At 42.1% G+C, this 23,162-nt stretch overlaps 1 protein-coding gene across 1 annotated transcript in view; it reads right to left on the bottom strand.

Annotated features, from left to right (window-relative positions):
- The window catches only part of LOC119646490, a 567,562-nt gene that overhangs the window by 517,236 nt on the left and 27,164 nt on the right, over positions 1-23,162 (bottom strand). The window lies entirely within an intron of this gene.

Raw genomic sequence — 23,162 nt, 5'->3', positions numbered from 1 at the left:
CAATTCCAAATCCAAGCCACTGCAAACATATGTATAATACCATTCTCCTCCTGGTCTGCCAACACGAATTAAGTTCCATAGATCCTGACAGCCTACTCTTGAAGCCCATGCATCCATGCATCGCAAAGGTATGGTACCATACATCCTATCAATATTCATGATATGCCTTTCCACGCGGCAGCTTCGATTTCACTTCCGTTACCGACAACTAAACACTGTAAAACTCGATATGAGGTCATTGTTTTATAATAATAGGGCATTTTGCGCTCATTTGATCGAACTACGCGATTCGTCTTTGTTCGCATCCATCGAGACGATATACAGTACAGTACCTTTTGTTACATAGTAACTGTACTACCACTAAATGCGCTCTATGAACCATATAGAAAACTGAATATTGTAACATTGGATGAATGGACCTGTTCCGTAACCCGATACTACCCCTATCCCGTACTTCGTCAAAGACTGTTCCACGGCCGTTGGAGAAAGGAAGAAGGACGAGTGGATATAGTGTGGATGGGCGGGTAAGACCCGTGAAGCAAGTGGGCCATTCTAAAGAGTATTCGTAATCAATCTATTGCGTCTTTACCCCACTGAGATAGTGACAACCCTGTGAGCAACTTGTTGCAAAAGGCGACTAAAAGGGATAAAAGTCAATGCACTAACAATCTGCAGATTTCATGCATGCCTCGAAAAAAGATAGATTTTGATTGAACTTGGTTAAGTGGTGGAGCTCTGAGGAGACAATGTGCTATTACTGATTGCGATATTTCAGCTCAGAATGAGGGATATTTGAAAAGTATAGTTTTAAACACCAACGGAGACTTCCAATCCAGAGGAGAAGGAGGCTATCTATGAACAACTGAATGCAGTTCAGGAGAGGCTGTGATCATAATACCAAGGCGCTGAATACAGCTTTGTCATACTTGTGATGGCGAAACATGGTCTTGACGACCGTAGCGATAACAGTGAGAAACTAGTGGATTTCTATAGTAGACACCGCATCAGTGGCACATTATTCGAGCACAGAGCTTTCCGTAAGGTCAGTTCTATTTCAATTGACAGGGAACATATGGCTAATTGCGATAAGCAGTAGATTGAGGTGTTACTTTCTGGGCGCAGAGCTATTCATCACTACTTTTACAATTTCCACTTGTCCATAAATCCTGGAAATCAGATCAAGGGCCTTCCCGAAAGCTTAATCAACAGAACGCAGGCTGGTTCATACTCTGAATTTCCCTGCACTGACCATATAAACACTTTGCGAATTTGATTGGAACAGTGCATTTCACCTGCTGTTCATTGATGTCATGCAGCTTCAACAGGGAGTGTATCCGGAGTGTTCTACGGGGGGTGGACATTCGACAGAGACTAACCGCTGTTATCAGAGGAACATGATGAAGCAAAGAAGTCACTTGCACAAATGAGGTAAATTTCAAACTGCAAGCGGAGTCTGGCACGGATGCATTTTGTCACTGATATTATTTCTTCTTGTTATTAGTGGCGTTCTTCATGTTGTCCGGAGAAATTCAATTCTCCTCTGCTATATCGCAGAAACAAATGAATGTTCGGAGTGGAATACATAAGTTTTCCTCTGCTCTACGTTTGGATACTATACTACAGCTCAATAGATAAGACAAGTTTTGCCACGATTGACATAGACAGTATGCCTTAACTGATTTTAATCACTAAGTTTCTTTTCTCGTGGCAAAGAGTGTCTACTTGCCTTCGTTTCTTACTTGCCAGAAATGGTTGTTGCAATTGAGTAATCCTGTATCACTCGCAAATACTTACCCTTTTTTAATAAATGGAGCCATCCTCCGAAAAGAGATAACACAAATTTTACCAGTTTTATCCTTCCAATAAGGGCCAAAAACAGGTTTCGATATGTTTTATCATAAGAGTAACCAGCAAACTCTGCAAGCGTTTGCAGGAATTTGGTCATACCACTAGTGCTTGGTTGAGTAATATGAGTAGTTTCACTACTATTCGACCCACAGTAATGACTACACAACTCCTCCTCGGTGGATATGCCCTGCATATAACTGAAAACATGGTTTCATCACATGAGTGAACTTAACCCAGCCTGCCCTCTAGCAGCGATGGTTGTAACCAACATATTGTACATCCAACAACATACTTTTTGTGACATAAATCATATAGCCAAATGACGTATTATCGAAAACTCCTTCTATATCGATTAGAGTCGTCCCTTTGTTGTTAATAACAACAGTGATTTTAACCCTTGATTTCCGTAGTTGGTAAGAATGTATATTTGCTGGGATGCAGAGAATGGGGTAGCCGCGTCTCTTTTGGGTATTTTTCAACCGGCCTCTGAGCCTCTCTAATAAAGTAAGAGGTCTCTCTTTGCGAATTCACTATTATCCTGCTATAACAACGCACGCGCCTGGGTCTACTACCACCACTGACGTCGCCTATTCACTATGAAATTATTTTTTACAATCTGCACTATTTCGCTTCGACCTGCCCCTTAGTCCAAATAGTAACGGACCAGCTCTTCACTTCTTTAACGCTACAACATCCTTAAAATAATCAAATTAGGCCTTTTTGGACTGAACTTAATTGCTAGTCGTTTACGCAAAACGAAAAGATTTAAGCCTGCCTTAATAAGAAATTTCAGACATCACGGTTTTTTTCGCCAAGCGCCACCAATAAAAGTTGTCTGGCGTGCTGATCTACGCCATCTTTCCATTTCAGGCAGGGTCTGCCTTGTATTCTTTTTCTATCATGGATATTACCCTTATAGACTTTCCGGGCTGGATCATCCTCACCCATATGGATTAAGTGACCCGCCCACCGCAAACTATTGAGCCGGATTTTATCCACAACCAGACGGTCATGGTATCGTTTATATATTTCGTTGTTATGTAGGCTACGGAATCGTCCATCCTCATGTACGAGGCGAAAAATTCCTTGAAGGAATCTTCTCTCGAACGCGGCCAAGAGTTAGCTATTTTTCTTGCTACGAACCCATGTCTCTGAGGATTAGATGAGGACTGGCAAGATCATAGTCCTGTACAGTAATAGCTTTGACCCTATGGTGAAACGGTTCGAATGAAACAGTTTTTGTAAAATAAAATAGGCTCTGTTTGCTGCCTGCAGCGGGGCGTGAATTTCATCATCGTAGCTGTAGGTTGTAGGTTGTGATTTTCGACCCTAGATAGGAGAAATAATCAACGATCTCAAAGTTGTAGTCACCTATATTTATTATTCTCGTTTGACCAGCGCGATTTGATGTTGTTGGTTGTTTTTTTTTGTACTGACGTTGACACCATATATTTTGCTTTGTATTCATTGATGTACAGCCAAAGGTCTCGCGCCAGTTGCTCGATCTTGATGAAGGCAGTTTTTACGTCCCGGGTCTTTGTTCCCATGATGGCGATATCGTCAGCGGAAGCCAGTAGTTGCGTGGAGTTAAAGAGGATCACGCCACTCGCATTTACTTCGGTATCACGGATCACTTTTTTCCAGGGCCGGGCTAAAGAGGACGCATGACAGGGGCTCCCATTGTCTTAGACGGTTGTTGACGTCGAATGGTCTCAAGAGTGATTCTGCTGCTTTCATCTAGCAACGCACATTGGTCAGGGTCAGCCTAGTCCGTCTTATTAACTTCGTCGGGATACCGAATCCTCCCATGGCCGTGGATATTATTATTATTGTTAAGGGAATCAGCACCGCGTCCTTAAAGAACTATTGTGTCCCTTTTACTGGTTATAGTATCTCAAGCAGGCCTATAACCATTAGGAACTTTAGTATATTCCCTACTTCCAGACCTTTCAGCTTTGCATCTGATATTAATAGTTCTCGCAGATGCCTCGACCTACTTTCCGCAAGTGCCGGACACTATCCCAGGACGTGCATAGAGGTTTCGTTATACTCCTCACAAAACCTGCAGGCAATGTCCGTAGATATCCCTAGATTCCCAAGGTAATAGTTCAGCCGACAATGACCAGTGAGAATTCCCACTATGATTCGGAGGTTCTTTTTGGTGAGGTTTAAGCAATCCTTGGTGCGCATAAGTTCGTATCCCCCAATAAGCACCCTAGACTGCTCCATCCCTGGTAGGCTCGCCCAATATAGTTCCCTTACCCGTTCCACTCCATTTCTTAGAGTCATAGCCATGAAACCGTTTCCGATTCCACGGGAAGGTTCTGGTCCGTGTAAAGGCGTCCCTGCTCCCTTCTTGGCTAGTTTGTCCGCTGCCTCGTTGCCTTCCAACCCAAGATGGTCTGGAACCCAAAGTATCCAGACCTTGTTGGAAGAGCCGAGAGTATTCAGTCTCTCAAGACATTCCCATACCAGTTTGGAGTTCACCTGGTTGGACCTAAGTGCCTTCATCACTGCTTGGCTATCGGTGAGAAAAGTTATGTTCTGCCCCCTGTAGTTCCTTTGCAGATTAAAGGAGGCACATTTGTCTATGACGTATGTTTCCGGCTGGAATATGCTAGTGTACCTGCCCATTGGTTCAAAGTACATTTTTCTTGGACCAATGACACCGGCACCCGTTCCCTCTGCTGTGAGTAATCCGTCAGTGTACCAAGTAATCAATTGCTGGTTTAAGCCGTATGTTGCAGCCACGCTCTTCCAGTTTGCCTTGTTACTCCAACGTGTTTCAAAGTTCTTATCGAAGTGAAACCTCGTTTTCATGTTATCTCTTGGTATCACTAATTCGGGATACCGCCTAGAAAGAATATCAATCTTCCTTCGATTTAGGCAGCTCCCCGCCTCACTCATACTACCGGCCATCCTGAATATTGCCCTCCTTGCCTGCATCTGTATGTGCAGATAGAGAGGGTCAATCCCAGAAGGATCTCCAGGGATGCCGTTGGGCATGGCCTCATTGCCCCACTGATACACACGGAAGCCAGCCTTTGGAGCTTATGTAATTCCTTGGCTTGTGTGCTGAGTTCGCTTCTTTCTGCCCAGATTACTGCTCTATAGGTCATCATTGGCCTTACTATTGCAGTATAACATATATCCAAAATAGTACTTTCGGGCTGCCATTTTTTCCTGCTATGGATGTACAAGACATCAGAGTCCTCGTGGCTTTCCGACATGTGTCTTCCAGAGTAATTTTTGTTCTAGCATAATTCCTACATATTTGACCTCTGTTTCTCGTTTCACCTCCATTTCACGTAGTGTTATGGCTCTCAGGTGATCAAGCTTACGCCTCCTAGTGAATGGTACTATGGTGGTTTTGGCTGGGTTGATCCGCAGTCCCACCTTCCTACACCAGGCACTAGTAACCCTTAGTCCAGTTTGGATTCTATCACGTAGGGTATCTTCATATTTGCCCATCGCTTGCCGGAGAGACAAAATCTGATTTGTTGCTGATTTGCCTGGAGTGAAGCCTCTTTGGAATGGACCAATGTTTTTCTGGGCGTATGGGGCTATGCGACCTAGCAAGATAACGGAGAATATCTTATAGAGGATACTCAGCAACGTGGTACCTCTATAATTGCTTCACTGTGTGATATCTCCCTTTTTATGAATGGGACAGATAATGCTGCTAATAGATTTTATTTGTGGGACAGTTGCCAGTCGTCAGGCATTGATTCGCTGTCCCACACCCAAAATGGAAATGAATGTGAAAGGCGGACAGATAATTTTAAATACCGTTCCGCTACGAAGGTAACATCCCTGAAATAACCTTCACGTCATCACTGGAGTCGTAAGACAGGTGGCCAATTCCTTCCAAATGACCACCAATACATCGCGTCTTCTTCCTGGGCGTGGAACATCGTGAAGGAGAACATTTCGGCAATTCTGGGGATAGTAACACTACAGTTGGCACTGCCGTAAATTCAGTTGTGAACCTGATAACGCCTTGTAAACTACAAGGCTTCCATGCCTCGGAAGACTTCCATAAGCTGCGCCGTTTGACACAACGTTCAAACGCCCAAGAAGTATTCACTCATTACGAGGTGAAAATCAGGGCGCTGCGAAAACCTTGCCCACTTAATGCCTAACAAATAGACTGCACAGTACGGTCGTTACACTCTTATCACCCCATACAAGTGACTGACGAACTTGAAGAGGTAGGGCTATATATACTGGTGTTCCACAATCCGCCAGATCTACTGCATTTAAACTAAAAAAAAGAATGCTGACCCTGGGCCCCATGTTGATTGGCGAGTTGATTATATTATCAAAACTAACGTTGAAGTACCTCTTATTGACACTCAACTCGAAGAAGAGTTTTTAACAACAGTGGATAAAGCTGCAGCAGACCTTAAGTCGACTTATGGCAAACGGCCTATATCTACCAGGAGACGTCTTCTTATGCGTGCAACGTAGGCCATTTTGCGGTACGGGGCAAAGATATGGGCTGACGCTCCTGGCAAGGCGATGTTTCGTAAGCGCCTTACGCAAGTAGCGAGACTGGGAGCTTTGTGATTGTCGTCTGACTATTGTACGACCTCGGGATCGACCGTGATGGTGATTGATACAGTGATCTCCATTTGCTACTTTACTGAGGAATACAAAGCTACAAGCGCAAGAAAACTCAAGGAGGTGGTTGCTCAGGTGCTCGTAAAGAACGAAACGAACACTAAATAAATCACAACTCTCTTAGCAAAGTGAGCCAAAAAGCAAATGGGCCACGCGACTCATCTGTAACTTAGATCTGGCTGATTCGAAAGCATGGTGAGATTGATAATTTTCTTACCTATTTGCTAAGCGGTCATGGGGTTTCCACACTAACTTGCACAAGATTAAGAAAGCACAATTCTCTGGTTGTTTATTCTGTTCACCGTCGATGACAGCTTTTTCTCTTATGGAAGGTGGGATGGAATTCGTGAAGAACGCAGTCACGGGGGGCTTAATACAAACAACGTTATCAAAGAGATGCTGACGAGCGCTGACAAATGGAGCGGAGTATTGCGAAGTACGTTTGGGTTTTGTTGTTTTTTAACTATCAATTCCATTCCTCATCTTCCCTCTTCTTGGTTAACAGAATTCCTTCCTTACTCCTTGCTCTCTAAGCCGGTTCCAGACTAGTTCTCTGAAGGGGAAGTAATTAGTTGATAATCCGGCGGCATACCGTTGGGGGAAATCAACACTCCATGTGCAAACGCATTCGCAGACCCTACTCACAAAAAAAAATATTCCAACATTTATCATCGTCACTCGCACATTAGTCTCCGGTTTCAAGTTGCAGATGAAAATCCGAGTGCCACTTTAACCTGGACGTATTCAACGACTCCATCTCGGTTCTATGTACTTTAGATTTGTCGTATTCTTTTCATACGATCGCTGATGGCTGCACAGCGTCGCTAAACGGCACATCTTCTTGCATTTATAGTATAGCCTGTCCTTCTATTCTATTCAGAACGAAGCCGAGTACCACAATACAAAGTTCCGATACAACCGCCCTGCTTCCACCAACTTGGCGAACTTCGTGAAGTCCTCCTGATTCACCTGACATTGAGTGGCATCCAGTCCTGTCCAGCAAGGGATGACACAGAGCGATTGATATACAGACAGGCAGCAAGATCAACATAATGGATCAACTTTGATTCAAATAATCTGAGGATTATGGCAGGCAAAAATGAATTTTCAAGGATGCTCTAAGAACTCCGAATCAGTTGGAACCTGTGAAACTTCCCGAACTATTTTATGGGGCGGTCATCTGTGGAGCCATGTCAAAAGAGATGGGCAACCACTTTCTTCCGAATCTTATCCATATGCACATGTTGTGAAATAATATTATTTCACCAGTTCTAGTTATATCAGCCAATGGTGAACTACGTTGCGAAATTGCTTCACGTTTCAGCGTTGCTTAGATGAAATAGTGTGCCACAACTGGCGTTGCTTGTATTCGACGCATTAACGAACCTCTCAATTCCAAAATCTACTGCGGTGTCTTTCACCCTCTTGAAGAAAATTGTGCGTTAGCTCAATGGCGTAATACGCTGTGATCACGTTTGAAATGAGGACATCGCGCTCGATATAGGGGTGCGCTCATCGTAGAAAAATTACGAGAAACGCATCTTCAATAGTATCGTCATATGTGTAATTCACGCTGACGAGAACTCACTAACCCAGATGGTCTTAACATCGAAATCGATGAGAAATGACAGAAGCAACCATGCGCTAGATGGCATTATGGTATTCGCTACGGATTTTAACAGCCTCTCAACCCCTTCCGATACAAGCGTACGACCAAGGAAAGTGATTAATTGACGAACAGAGCCCGTACCTAACAAGACAAAGGCATAAGAAGAAGGTGAACCTCATAGCTCGAAAATAAGGTAATATGAAGAGAACAAATCCGTTTGAGCCACAGAAGAAAACTTTTTCACATTTGTCATATTTTTTTTTCACTCAAATATTATCCTAGGAGCGCTTTTGGCAAAGGTTTGGTATCGTAGTAGTCTCCTAATTCTTCATGAGCTAAACAAGGGGAGCATAGAGGATAATGTCCCTGCTCACTCTTGTCACTTATAGGCCGCAGATATTCATTCAAAAGGTTTAACTAATGTTGAACTCCACTAAATCCAAAAGAATGGCTTAATGTATGAATTTATCTCTAAATTAGTTGCTCAGAACATCAGATGCGTCCTTACTTAATTCATGTCTATATGTGTATTGACACCACACTAACGATATGTAAAGTCATCGAGGAAATCGCCCAACATTAACAAGATTAAATTTAAATTTCGAAATTTCATCAACACCTCGAAATTTATGTAATCCAATTTAGGAAATTATTTATTGTTTTGGGACAAGGGTTCTATTCAGAGAATTTACAATCCCAAATGATCATCCCTGCCAGTATTGAAGACACTTCGAATGCTATATTCTTCAGAAGCACATAATTAGTTTTGTGGTGAGTAGGACCAAATGATCCTATCCAAAGAAAATTATGTAAATTCGAAAAAATGGAGAGTTGCCAGGAAATGATTTAGATAAAATTGTTTTCCTAGACATTTTATCTTGTTTTGAAAAGATCCTTTCTACTTATTTCCATTGAAAGATGGAAAAAAATTCTTCCTAGAATATTTTTTCTCTTCCTCACGCTCCGACGAATACCTCCATAATTAATTAAATTTCACTGTAGAGGAAGACAAGATTTCTTGTTGCCAAATTTTATCGGTAATTAATTCATTGTACGAGGCAAGTGGCGGGTTTTCTCATACTCAATTTTTCATGGGTATCAAGTTCAGACTTTCAACATTGAAGGTGTTTATCGAAGTAAATATACTACGTAAAAGAAAAAGGTATTTTCCTGGAGATTAATACTGCGGGAAGTAATGGAATTCAAACTTCTTTCGCTTTTGAACGAAAACTTTTTGAGCACAAAATGAAATTCCTTGAAATAAGTGGTAAAGCTAAAGCCGATGATAGCAGGCATTTGAATAACCTCTTGAACAAGTTCGTTTTTAGAATGCCGGTAAGTAAGTAGACAGATTATAAGTCGAAGAGTTTCGAAACTCAATTGTTTCTCCTTTTTTCTAAAAACCGAAAGTCAAAACCGTAAATTTATACTTTGCGTATCGTAGATTAAAAAAGTAATCAAGAAGGAATTTATTTCATACAATCAAAAATGACGGACAGGAGATTTGCGTACTTAGTTTTGAAGCCTTCCTATTTAGGTGGCTACGCACCGGCTTCTCTGACATACCAAATGCTGTTCTGACACTTCTAAAAATTAGTTGCACACATCTTCTAATGGAAGTGAAAATCGCACGACATTACCACATTATCTGTAGACCCGGTTTTCATTTAAAGGCACTATCGCAGATTTCTTTTTTTAATTTTCCGTTTGGATAGGTTTTCAGAACCAATTCTATTTAGCTTTATGGTGGATACCTTTTGTATTAATCCGCCATTCGAAGGGAAACGATAATAGCACCGAATGGCGACTAAGGAACACAAAATAACTGTAACAATAGTATTTTCCCTTTTTTATATACTCTCACTTATCCTTTCAATTAACTTACTTATCCTTTCGGGAAAAATAGTTTTTCTTTCTCCTATATAATAAGCAAAAACCGCGTCCTTACCTAAATGTCCTTTTTTTCATTTTCGGGAACAAATAACAATGGCTTGGAGGTAAATGTGGACGACAAAATTACCAACAACAACGAACTAGTGGTTATTCAACTGGCATTTCCACACAGAATGCTCTTTGAAAATACCTTGTTTTGTGCGGTAAGAGATCAACAAACGAACGTTTATCTCTCCAATCAAATTCATCATCATCAACGGCGCAACAACCGGTATCTGGTCTAGGCCTGCCTTAATAAGGAACTCCAGACATCCCGGTTTTGCGACGAGGTCCACCAATTCGATATTCCTAAAAGCTGTCTGGCGTCCTGACCTACGCCATCGCTCCATCTTAGGCAGGGTCTGCCTCGTCTTCCTTTTCGACCATAGATATTGCCGTTATAGACTCTCCGGGTGGGATCATCTTCATCCATACGGATTAAGTGACCCGCCCACCATAATCTATTGAACCGGATTTTATCCACAATCGGACGGTCATGATATCGCTCATAGATTTCGTTATTGTACAGGCTACGGAATCGTCCATCCTCATGTAGGGGGCCAAAAATTCTTCGGAGGATTCTGCTCTCGAACGCAAAGAGAGTTCGCAATTTTTCTTGCTAAGAACCCAAGTTTCCGAGGAATACATGAGGACTGGCAAGATCATAGTCTTGTACAGTAAAAGCTTTGATCCTATGGTGAGACGTTTCGAGTGGAACAGTTTTTGTAAGCTGAAATAGGCTCTGTTGGCTGACAACAACCGTGCGCGGATTTCATCATCGTAGTCAATCAAATTGACTATGTGCTAATCGGACGGCACTGTCTCTTAGCCTTCATGACCCGCAGGAGATATATGTGTAAAGGGCTAACAACTCCGCGGATGGTACTCCGACTTCGAATAACAGCATCATCTCGAATCCCCTCTTACAGTCAAATGAAAGTGTGTAACCCTTAATCCATCCACAATAAAGACTTCCATAAGGAGGACTATGATAGAATAGCCAGAGTAAAAGTGGACGTGACCATGAGATTTCGATATCCCCACAAAATTAATAAGACTGACTGGCGGCAGTATCACTCCCAAGACCTTTCGTCCTTAATACGATCTAAGGCAAGGGGAGTTCCTATCATGTACCCTCTTTAACCATGCCTTGGAAAAGTGATCCGTAATGCTGATGTAAATGCATCTAAAAGTCCACCATCAATAACCTATGATAACGATATTGACATAATGGGAAGGATAACCTGAGAGGTACAAATTGCATTCATCCAGTTTGCTCAGGTGGTACGGAATCTTGGGCTATACACTAATCAACGCAAGACAAAATATATGGTGGCAACGTCAATATAAAAAAAGTGAAACAACATCAAGATAAAATAGGCGATTGACACTGGAAACAATAAAGATAGACTACTTTGGAAATATCTGTTGTCTACAGTGCAAAATTACACCCGAAACAGCAATGATAGCGAAATCGTTCCAGCCAGCAGAGCCTATCTCAACTTACAAAAGCTACTCGAAACGTCCCAACATAGAATTAAAACTACTACTATACGAGACAGTAATCTTGGTAACCTTCATGAATACCTCGGATACTCCGGAGAATGTTCGGCCCTCTACAGTAGAGATGAGTAAATAATGTAAATAATATCACAAAAGTGACATCAGCTTAAAGTGCACCATCACCGAAGCTCACCCAAACATCACTAAAGATTATACACATCTTTTAACATTTAAACATTGCTTAACATTACAACATCACTGCATCACTAAAATGACTGATATTACTCTTGCGGTAAGTAACGTTTTGTAAGGCAATATCACAATGCAAAACATCACCGAACACCAGCGTTCTTGTTGGTGTTATTACGACCTTTTGGTTGTGAATAAAATCCGTCTTAATCGGTATGAGAAAAAAAGAAGAAGAAAAGAAACTTCAGATATACTATAGAATCGGTGAACCCAGAACAAAACCAGCATGATTTTGTTTCACACAAAACCTTAAAAAGAGGAATAGGATAACAAATAAGTAAATTATAATGAAAATTAATTTAAAAAAAAAATAAGCGAAACCAAAAAATACTATTCGAAATTGATCTACACCTTTGAACAGTGAGCGGAGTTTAGGTCTTAGCTTCGCTCGAAAAATCTTTCGGCAACGTGAACAGGGAGTGTATCTGACGTGCTCCACGCTGAAAGATCATTCCGGAAAAACTAATAGTTATTATCAGAGCCACATATGTAATATGTGGCTCCGCCGAAGCCGGTCCCAATCCCGGTTGCGAAAGGAGGAGGGATGGATAGCTTCAGTCTGAATGGCTGTACGCCACCGCAGCGTCTCAGGGGGTAGGTGAGGAAAGTGCAGGAACTTTGCAGTCTTGCAGATTACTCACTAAGGAAGCTATCTCAACACCTGGCAGCTAGCGATAAAATGCACCACCAAAAATGAGAAGAAGGAGAAATTTAAGGTCCGGTACGGATAACCGGCGGGAGTCGTCTGACTTGGTGACTGGGTCGGGCTCTCGTAATGGACAGCACGGTTTCGAAACCGCTAGTCGTTGGGCGATTCGACGTCTAGGCGCCACGACGACCAGGAGCACTGCTCCGTCTGCTGCAGCTGTTTCGCCACAATCTGTGGCGCAGTAGGTTCGCGTAGGCAGCGGACGAAGTGGACTGAAGAAATGGACCTCTTCATCATCTGCCCCTACTAAGAAATAACGGTGGGGGCGGGTACAACATCTTACTGCCCCTTGTTGCACCAGAGATTCGTCAAGCGATACCCGCAATTGGCACACGCGACTGTGAAGCGAGTCGCAGACCAGTACCCCTTTATTACTCGCAGCAACACAATCCCGGCCACCATCAGGGAACGTGTTCGACTTGAGGTCATCGAGGAAACTTGTGACCGAGAGTCGATGGGGGCAGAAGCGGCGGCATCAACAACACCACGCCGCACTGCAGGCGACAGGTTCAGTACTCGCCGAAGCACCCTTCTTCACCGTCCAGCTGAGGTTTCCGCTGAGGTTCGGGACGAATTCCAAAGAACGTGTATAGAATTCTTGGATATGGATCCTTTGCATGAGGACCAGGTTTTCCCAGGCTCTGTGCATCTCCAGCAACTCCGGGAATTCTATATCAAATCAATGATGAGATTGCACCTCGGTTGTGGAAAATTTGTCTGGAACGTCGACGGGACTCACTGCGGCAAGACATTGCTAGACTGATTCAGATCAGCACTGGCAATGCCAGCAGACGGGTGAGAAACAAAGTGCAGAGGGTTTACAGGAGCTATGCCATCCCCAGTGAGACACCCGTAGTTGAAATTCTGGACACACTAAAGCAGAAAGTTTCTGTCATATGCAGCCGGTTACGACGGTATGGCGAAAGTCATTCCAGACTTGCCCAGAATGCAACATACGCAAGGAACTAGCGGAGCTTTTTCAGATCTCTCAACGAATCCCAACAGAGCGTCCAGACAGTGCAGTTTTCGGTGACGGAAACGAAAGAATATTGGGGTGGACTTTGGGGGTCACTCGCCCAGCATGCTCAGCATGCTGAATGGATCACCGCTGAAGCACCCGCCATGCCAATACACTTGGCATGCATTTTGCGAATGTTACCGAAGAGGAATTCCGACGAGCCATAAACAGTTCGAAGAACTGGAGGGGCCCCAAGTCTGGATCGGGTGCAGAATGTCTGGTATAAGAAATTTACCTGCGTACACAGTTGATTGGCACGCAGTATAAATGAGATCATGACTCGACCGGAGGAATTCCCACCCTTCCTCACTGCGGGGATTACCTACCTTATCCCTAAGAAGGACACAGTGCAGGACCCCGCAAACACAAGGCCGATTATTTGCTTACCAACTCTCTACAAATTCATCACGTCCATTATTAGTGGAAGGATCGATGCGCACCTCGAGATCAACAACATTCTATCCGAGGAGCAGAAACACTGTCGAGCTGGGTCAAGGGGTTGCAAAGAGCTACTCATTATCGACTCGATAGTTGTAGGGCAAGCAACTCGAGTCCAAAGAAACCTCTTTAGTTGCTATATCGATTATGCCAAGGCTTTTGATAGCGTTCCACATACCTTGCTAATCGATATCTTACATCTGTATCGCATTGATCCGAAACTACTAAAATTTTTGGCGACAGTCATGGAAGGGTGGCATACCACCTTATCAGTGTGTACAAAGGACGGTGTTAATACCTCAGAGCCCATCCGCATACGGAGGGGCATTTTGCAGGCAGACTCATTGAGTGCGACGTGTATCCAAAGTCCAAAGTCTGCCGTGGAGCGGATGAACCTGTCTCGTGACATCGGAGATAGGGGCTTGGTTGACGTGGCGGCACAACATCATCGCCAAGTCGACTCGCTGCGCGCTTATTTTTACAGCAAAGAGAAGGCGAGTCCCTTGCATGCGGCTGTCTGTAAGGCAAACTATGGGCTAACTCCACTTAACTTGCAGGATCGATCTTTCAATCCTCTGAGTGGGGTGAAGTCGTACCAAGACCGGATCGATGAATGGAAGTCGAAGACAATGAACGGTAAACACGTGAATTGTCTTTGGCAGCCATTTGTCGATTTGCATTCGTCGAACAGATGGCTGTGTGCTGGGGAGCTCTTTGCTGAGACGGAGGGGTTCATGTGTGCCATTCAGGACGGCGTGGTCACCACCCGAGCTTTTAAAAAGCTCATCATAAAAGAACGGGTGGAGAACGGCCAGTTCAGAATGTGTGGTTCGGCGTTAGAAACGTTGGATCATCTCATTTCTGGCTGTACTATTATGGCACCAGTAGTAGGTTAGGTTATCCATCAAAACCTTGCATACAAGCATGGGCTAATCACGGGAACATTTCCGGTTTACCGATATGAGCCGCAAGCAGTACTTGATAGTTCTGCTTACAACATGTATTGGGACCAGCAAGTTCTGACTGATCGCCATACCGCACACAACAAGCCTGACGTGCAGTTAATTGACAAGACGGGTCACACCGCATATATTATTGATGTTGCTATCCCCCATAATAGCAGCATTGAACGGAAATACGTGGAAAAGAAGGTGAACTATGAGCCATTGGCTCCCGAAATCAAAGAAATTTGGTGTCTCTATAGTTCCCATAATGTTGTCAGCTACAGGTATTGCACCTAAATCCCTCACGGCTTCGATTGTCCTGGGACAATCCACACAGTCTCGTTCAAACCATGCAGAAATACACCATTCTGCATACGTGCTCGATGTTGTGGGGAGTACTCGACGGATTCTCCCATTGACCTATCACCGGCTACTACCAGCAGCGCCCCTTTAGTTTTTAAGCAGGTAGGATCGTCCGAGCCTAAATGCTTGGCACTTAGTGCTAGTATTAGGTAAAATCCGGCATCTGCCGAGATTGTGATAACTCGGAAAATAATAATCGTTGGCGATCAGGGCCTTGAAGTTCATTCAAGACCTACACTACTATGGTCAGCATTGCGCTCGCATGAGATTATTACCCTGGTTTGAGTCAGGTACTAATTCACAGCTGAGTCGACTGGTATCCAAAATCCAGTTCCGATTACAAATCTCTCTGCCATCAGTGAGATTTGAACCGCGACCTTCCGCAACGACAGCGCAATGCTCTAACCACATGAGCTATCCGGACACAAAGCGACATATGATAGCGCAAAATGTCACGTGCTGCTTTCAGAGGATTTTGAGGTCCAACGCGGAGTCCCCCATGCACCTTGTTACCGATATTATTTCTTCTTGTCATCGGTAACGTTTTTCATGCTGCCCTGTCCGGTGGATGGGAGGAGTTCAATGAGCAATAACGTCTTTGCTGAAACACCTTGACTACGCTTATAGCATGTTTCCTCTCTCACCTTGTCACGGAGCTTCGTAAAATGGCACTGGATTTGGAAAGAGAGCCAAGTAGAGTTGGACTGAAGATAGACGCTAACAAAACGAAGGTTCGCAGTCTGACGTACTCTCCCTCTCTGCATTAATGGGTAGAGCATCGAAAGTGTTGATCAGTTTATATAACTAGGATGTTACCCGACGTATCAATGGTGCTGCACCCGCTTTCACTGCCTTGTCTAAAATCTGGAAATGCAGTTACGCCAATACCAGGGTTAAGTTTAGATTGTTATGCGCTAGTCTTCCTTGAGTCTTGCTATATGGCAGTAGCACATGGAAAGTAATCTTCACTGTCAGTCGAAAGCTTCAAGCCTTCGTCATCACCTGTTTGCGTGGTATCATCGAAGTATGCTGGCCTGATGCAGTTACAAACGAAGAACTTAGTCAGCGCACCGTATGGCATGCGACCGGAAGACAAAAGTGGTAGTAGGTAGATCGCACATTAAGGAGAGACTGGAATTAGAGCTACGCCATACAGTGTCACCCTCGCTAGATGGGGACACTGGGCTCAGAAAAATAGAGAAGTAGTGTCCACACCAAGGTGTAAATATATGGTTGGAAGTAGTAATCAATATATGTAACTTAAAAGCAGCGATAAGAGGAAATAATAGTGAAAAATAAATCCTCCCTCGAGAAGTCAAACTACGGAAGCTCCAAATACTGTAACAATCTGGGAATAAATTGATAAAATGTTGTAATTAAAACACTTTTTTGTAATTGTATTTTTTCGTAATTAAGAGTGATAAATGAGGATTTTTCAAGCATTTTTTCAAAGCATTTTTAACAAAACGAAGTTTTTCACATATGCGGGAACTCTAGCGCAAAAGGTAATAAATCGATCATTATGAAAAATATGAACCAACATTTGGCATGAAATCATATACATATATTTAAAAGTTCGGTTTTTGCATAATTTGTAAAAAAATAAATAGCTAAAATTGAAATATTTTATTTTAACACCTGCATAATTTTTGGTTTTGAGATTTTTCAGGTTCATTCAGGTTTATATTCTTAAAAAATAAGTTAGAGATGTAAATTTAAAATTTTTGGTTTTAGATGAAATTTGGAGTCCCGCAATTAGATAACTAGAATAACGAGATTCAACGGAAGATAGTCACTTCACCCTTTTAGTTTTAGCTTAAACTTTTCAAAAAATTCTCACAAGTTGTTCGGAATACATGACTAATATAATGTCTAAATTTGATGGAATTGCCAATAATTTTTCCTACTAAAAAAACCCTAAAAAAGCATGTGAATAAAGGCCTTCTACTAACGTAATTCCCCCTTAAAACCATACGCGCGATAGATTGACATGGATTTGTCCGCAGGCAGTGGAACGTCTAGATTGCCTAGCCCGTCTTATTTATGTGGAGAATTGATCCGCGTCAAAAGTAAAGTGTGAAGCGGCTTTGGGTAGAGCCGATAGGTTAGTTTCCCTGAATTCCCGTTTTTTAATAATGGCTATGCCCCTTACCCCTGATTCAATTTTTCCAATGCACATATTAACACCCTTCGAATTCGCGGAAGAAACTGAGAGAGTTTCTTTCTAAATGACATGAAATTTAACAAATGCAAACCACGCAATACCAAACCAAAAAGAATCAAGGAAAGAAACAATCCCATACCGCCTCCAAAACGGCAACCCTCGACAGGAACAAAGAACAAATCGAGAAACCGGAAGCTAGGCGCTTCAGGTATGAAAGGTTTTGTTTACTTCTTCTGTGAGTATATTTGAGTGTAGAACAATCCCATTTGTACGTAGCTCGTTATGTATATGCATTTAGCGGGTTGTAAATCTACACAGAAAAAACAACTTTGAGCTACTGTAACTGTGTGATTTTGATCAAACTTGGAGATAATATGCTTCATATTATATTTTATACTACTACCAACTTTTATAGCTCTGGGATGAAATTAGGGGGTTTTACTCAATTTTCGCAAAAATATTGTAATATACTATTATTAACTTAATTTGAACAGATATCGATATGTAAAGTATTTTGAGGCTTGGGCACCATATAGAGACAGCTTCACGAACTTTTTCAGATTTTTCAGTTGGCTAGTTTCTGAGAATGGGTCCGTTAAAGAAATCATCACTTTCCACCCCTCCCTCCCTCCACCTATCTAACAAATCTAAAAACTAAGACCGACTCCGAAAAGTACTAATCAGGACCTTTCATTTGATATCCCATATGACTATATTCGGTAAAAAAAAAATTGTGCACCGCGTTTTACATGTATGGGGCCCCTTCCCAACGTAGAAGGATGTCACTCACTGCATGTCTGGGCGTTCACAGTTCCCACCTTCTCACCCAATTTCGTATCAATCGGTATGGCCGTTTCTAAGAAAAGTGCGTGTCACAGACAGACAAACAGACAGACATTGAACCGATTGTTTTGCAAACAAAACCTTAAAAAGCCATACTGTTGGCCTGCCGGCCGCATCGCGCACATACAGAACAAGTCGGAATACTGTACGCTCGTGCTTCGGGTATAAAGGTTTTGTGGCTACAAAGCCACAAATCCAACATATTCCTTCATATTTTTCCAAACTACAGGAAGTACGTACATATTACAGCCTTAGATATTATGCCCACCCTAAACAAACAAATTGCCTATTTCCGAATACTGTTCATATATATGCACGTATATAAATTGATCGTACCCATAGTATGTATATTAAATACGGTTGGTTTAATGAACAAAAATATCTATCTGAAATAGACACTACCCGCAAACTTCATTAGTACGTGTATACTGTACAGCTATGTATTTATATATATACGCACATGTCTGTTTGGAGTAATTGATATTCTTATGCAAATGACTAAAGAACTAAAACAAAATAATTCTTTGGGAACCCATTTATAAAAACTCATTTCGTTGTGGTATTGACGAATTCATGTATGATGATGACGTCATACAGATTGTAGAGTGCACGAAATTCACAAAAAATGGTAAAGTTTTACCCCCCAATAACTTTGTTTATAATAGTTCGATTTCCTTCAACTTGACCAAATTGTGTGTTATGTTATCCCTTATATATATGCCAGTTTATATTTCTGGGAAGGACATAAGAGGGGTTGCGGGGTAAATTTCTAAAATATGGAAATATACTGCTATTAACCTTATTTGTACAGATATGGGAACTGGATGTATTTTGAGGTCTAGATTTCGTAGAGATGCACCACTGTGACTATTTTCAGATTTTTCGGTTAGATAGGTTCTGAGAACGAGACCTGTAACACTTTTTGGGGGTCATATTTTGAGCCCTCATTCCCCTATGTTTCACCCAATGTCAAATAGGAAACCAGTTTCGAAAAGTACTAATTGAACCCTTTCGTTTGACGCCCAGCATGACTACATTTTATGGAATCACATGTGCAAAATGGCACCACTTGCTGTATATAAAGAGAACAGCAAATCACACACTCTTACCAATTTTTGTGACAGACAAACAGACAGACACCGAATCGATTTTCATAAAGATTTGTTTCACACAAAATCTTAAAAATGCCCGCAACGTTAACTGTTCGTAGCAACACTTGCAAACATAAAGTCATTGGAATTGCAATAGACAAATGCTAAAAATGCACTTGCTAATGCACAGCATAATCAAGCAATAATGTGCGGGTTGTTTGTGTTATGGGTGCTACCTGCTTATTTGTGCAAACAATTTCTTCTTCAAATAGGCAACTTTTGATAGTAAATTTTCAAAATTTTCTGCAGTGGCAGTTTTAATGGGAAGTCCCGGAATGTGATGCAGAGGATCTTTGCATTGCCTTAGGTTGTGTCATTTGTAGACTATGGTTTTCCCTGGGCAAGAGCCCCAAAAAGAGATGACGTTCCTTCCAAAATTATTCCATAGATTTATTCTTGCTCTCTCGAGGATAACCTACTTTGCCGTGATGAAGAAATTCAAAACGGAAGATCTTCTATAGCACCAGAAGTGCGACCTGCGGTAGGCAGTAATCAAAACTCTAAACGAAGATGTGACGACCGTGCGGAGGGCTGAATGATCACAGGAGTTAAGATGTGCCACGAACGGTAAACTCCGGGTATTAAGCGACCCCCAGTTTCAATTGGCCTTGTCCCGGCAAAAAAGGTCTCTATGGAGATCGACTTATTTTCTTCGGTAAAACAAAGACAATAGCAGAGACACCCATTGCCTAAATTGTAGAAACAACCAAGATGATCAAAACTAGTATGATGGAAACTTTTAAGCAAAACTGTCCTCTCAATATACCAAAGAAGGGTAAAACGAAGTGGACCTCAGAAACTTAAAGAAATGAAAAGAAGGACGTAAGATCGGCTAAGCAATTATCATAGAGACGCTTTTGCGAAAAGACGCGACCTCAAAGTTGAATCGATTCTTTATCATATAGTCAGCGCTTGGGTTACCTACGTTTGCAAAGCTTCGGAAGCATCCAAAATCTCAACTCGAAGCCGACAGGGGGCATACAGCACTTAACCAAGAGATTGGACTCTGCCAGCCAAAATAATATTACTGGAGCGGGTCCATGGGTATTTAACTCATTCCGTAGATACAAGTCTCTGAACCCGATAGAATCGTTCCTGGTCTAGTAGTAAAAGAAATGGACACCATGAGTCTATATATTCGGAATAGATTCCGCGGATGCCTACCACAGGCCTCTTTTTTTTCAGCCTTTGTCTCGTTCACAAGCGAGGTCGACTCGTCGTGATCGATTTCGCTATTTTATTTTATCAAATGCCTTATCTGGATGCAATCTCGAGGCTTTTAAAACATATCAAGCCACCGTTATTTCAGCCGGCCTTTTGGTCGCTTACTATGTCGGTAATGACTGTGGAAGTAGGATTGAGCAAATTTTTCAGTTGAAATCTGTTCAAAGTGTTCTCGGGATCTATCAGTCACGGCTCGACGGTTGGTAAGCAAGGTACCGTTTCTTGCCATTGACGAGACAGAAGTGTTCGATATCCTGTGTGTGTTCGGCTTTTGGCAAGTCGATACAGATCTCTCTCGCCATCCCGAGTGTCCAGTTTATCGTAAAGATTTTGTAGTGGTCCGCTGGGATCACAGCGATCGCTTTCTTTTGTTCCCGGTTGCCATTCTTATAAATCGGCCAATTGGCCAGCATTTTATCGTCGAGAAACTTCTAGTAGAGGCGTTTCTTTTCACGGACCTTCAATTGAACATCTTCATTCTAAAGCCAAGTATCCCGGTTGATGTACCGCTTACCCGGCTTAGTGACCCCGAGGGTTGCAGAGGCCGCTTTGTGAATCGTGTTTTTCATTTGGTTCCACGATTCTTCCACATTCGTAATGGTTGATCATCGCTTAAGTGAGATCATTTCTTGCTTCTTCTCTCGAAATCGCACCATTTAATGCGCGGCGGGCGAGTGTATTCCTCACGCTGTTTTATCGGTGGCTTAATTCGGAGGACGGAAATCAACGGCCGACGTCTTATAGGGAACGGTTTTTTAATCAGTGATGGGGGTAAAATGTCGGCGTCTTATGAAAATATAGTCGATTTGTGTTTTGCTGTTCACGCTAGAAAATGTAGGAAGATGAGACAATCGTTTGATGAACCATGTATTCATAAGTACAACGTCATGGGTATCCGCAAAATCGATTATACGCTCGCCACCCTCATTGCGCCATTATCCAAATTAATTGACGAACAGGGAGTGCACATGCAATTTTCCCCGCAGGACGGGCATTCCGAAGGAACTAATAGCTGTTATCGAGATAACCTTCAGAGAAATTTGAAATCCCCGAAAAGATTACATTCGGTCGGCAATACTATTGGTTCAATTCAATTCCTCTTGCCGAATGTGTAATTACTGCCTCTACTATAGAGCATGCATGATTTCATTACACCCCAATTAATTTTAACATATACATGATATGTGCTTCATCTGAATCTAACCGCAAATATGTAGGTTTTTCGTCCCACTTCCTATGTGCATACAAATTCTATGCCATACGGAATCAAGTCCAATATTTGCGCAGTATATACGTACTATTTGAAGAATAACGTACACATGCACTCAATTGAAAGTATAGCGTTCCAAATCATCTGGATTGCTTCCCTGCTAATAGTTAGTGCATTCTTAATATGCAGCGACCAACCAAACCCCAATGGGACGGTCTCACCAAAATCCGTATAGAATTGCAAATGGGCGAAATATCTGATTGCATACATTCTCCGTGAACAAATTACACGATAGTGCGCCACTACTTCCAAACAATTACCATTTCAAATTTCAACTCGCAAACAATTAATCCCCAATGGAGGCAGGTGTGCATGAAGTTTTTGGGAATCCTATTCACTCCTTATTTTTCAACGAGTTCAAAATGTCCGCAATAGGTTGCGAAACACACCTTTTCAGCAGATAAAATCTTGGTTAGGTTTTGTTAGTTGCATTTCCAAAAGTTTTCTTTGAATGCATTAATATTCAATAAGGTTGGAAAATAATTTAAAGTGAAGGAGCCGGAAAACTTGAGTGGTGAGAAAACGACATTGAAATAAACAATGAAGTGTTTCCCCTTCTGGGAACAGATGCTGAAACACCGAGTCGAGCAAAGTGGTAAGTATGCCAATAAATAAAGGGAATATCATCGATTAAAACTCCGAATTTCCGGTACACGTACTTCCCAAGGAAATCGAAAATTTAATTTACAACCGAGAAAAATGTCTGTATTCAGATGCGACGTTGTTAAAGGACCGATAGGAGAAATTCAGTCTATCTGAGAAATTAATTTAGCAGAAAAGCATGATCGAGTGCGAAATGAGCAACTTTACAATTACAAGTATTATCGAATGGAATAAATTTTAGGGAAACTTCATTTACAGGATTGGCATTATTTATGGGAATATGTATTTTTAAATAATGAAGCTCATTTGGTGACTTACTGGAAGGATTTCATACAATTTCTGAAGCAAAACTTACTCGTATTCGAGATGCTGTACAGTAATGAAAGAAAGTAATTAGTTTGAAATATAGCACGATAATATGTACAATTAGCGGAGGCTGAGGCTGAAACTTTACGAGTAGCACGTGCGTGCTCACAAGACTTACGCTGTATGTGAGAAGATGGAACTACGTCAAGGTATCTAGGAAAACACTCCTACGCCCTGCGTAAATTGTTGCTAACAATATAATTGGATAATGGACCTCATTAAAACTTCAAAAAACTGCTGTAACTGTTGATACCTTTACGGTCTGAGTTGAAAAGGTGCAGACGCTGGACGACGCTGAAAGTAAA

Source organism: Hermetia illucens, chromosome 1, assembly GCF_905115235.1.
Source record: "Hermetia illucens chromosome 1, iHerIll2.2.curated.20191125, whole genome shotgun sequence".
In the NCBI taxonomy this organism is placed as follows: domain Eukaryota; kingdom Metazoa; phylum Arthropoda; class Insecta; order Diptera; family Stratiomyidae; genus Hermetia; species Hermetia illucens.
This window is presented reverse-complemented; position numbering and strand designations above follow the sequence as displayed.